Source organism: Tasmannia lanceolata, unplaced genomic scaffold (assembly GCF_043159265.1).
Source record: "Tasmannia lanceolata isolate RefF3 unplaced genomic scaffold, GAP_Taslan_0.1 ptg001349l, whole genome shotgun sequence".
Taxonomy (NCBI): domain Eukaryota; kingdom Viridiplantae; phylum Streptophyta; class Magnoliopsida; order Canellales; family Winteraceae; genus Tasmannia; species Tasmannia lanceolata.
The window spans coordinates 7,501-8,559 of NW_027520009.1; the positions used below are offsets into that span (position 1 = coordinate 7,501).

General features: G+C 52.3%; 1 non-coding gene across 1 annotated transcript; it reads right to left on the reverse strand.

The window, feature by feature from the left end:
- Positions 1–433: 433 nt before the first annotated feature.
- TRNAG-GCC (transfer RNA glycine (anticodon GCC)) lies at positions 434–505 on the reverse strand. Its single transcript has one exon. It is a non-coding gene; the product is annotated as a tRNA-Gly (tRNA).
- Positions 506–1,059: the final 554 nt, after the last annotated feature.

Genomic DNA, 1,059 nt, shown 5'->3' on the forward strand with positions numbered 1-1,059 from the left:
CGATAGGATTCCCATCATTTGCAGTCTCCGGCGAAGGAGACAAGGGCGAGGCACCGAACATGTTCTATCCTCAACCTCCATCCGTCATTAGTAATCTCAATTCGCTTTTCCTATTCACTAGTACACTGCGCGCTACAACTAGCAGCCCCTTTACTAGTAAGGGAAAACGCTAGCGCGCTAGCTAGCTACAACTAGTTATAGCCCCTACTGAATTTATGGGATATTTGAAGAAGCCTGCTGAAAAACAGAAGCGCGCTAGCGCGCAACGGCTGATGAAAAGCCAGCAACTTGTTAGGAGTAGGTTTTGGCTTGCCCCTTTCTTTTTATTAGTAAGATAGCTTTGGAACCCTATACAAGGGGCTGCTTGCTGCTCGCCCCTATCTCTAAAGGGGCTTACGCACTCCACTCGTGACCACTGAACGACGAAGCCAGGAGCGGAAGGAGGGACTTGAACCCTCAACCTCAGCCTTGGCAAGGCTATGCTCTACCATTAAGCTATTTCCGCCAGCGGGGCAACGTCAAGTAGCGAAGCACTACTGAGCAATTCACGTATCACTTGAGACGGACTACTTCTGTTTTTCCGCCGGACCAAACTCTTGACCTCCGATCGAGCTACGAGCACGAGTGGGTAGGCGGCTAGGGGGGCGGCTGGGCTGGGAAGGGGGGACCTTTCTTTTTGCTTCGCGCCAGATGAGATGATGATGAGTAGGTCAGGGGAGGTGTGTGTGTGTGTGTGCTCTTTCTCACTATCACTAAAGGGGCGGGCTGGCTGGGCTGCCTTTTCAATCAATCTCCGGCCGCAAAGACAGATGCCGCTATTGGTGCGAGTTGTAAGGAGTCTTGGTCTCGAGTCGAGCTGGGGCGTCATTTCATTCTCGTAACGGGAGTGAGTGCACCGCAAGACCAGACAAGTTGCTCCCTCGCCTCGCAGCGGCGGCATCTGTCTTTTAAGTAAAGTCATTTCCTAAGATGGCTCCTCTTATTCTACGATAATCCAAGCAGCAGCTCCACGAGTCTGCTCGGAACCGGTCGATTCCTGAGCCATTCGTTCTCCCGTCA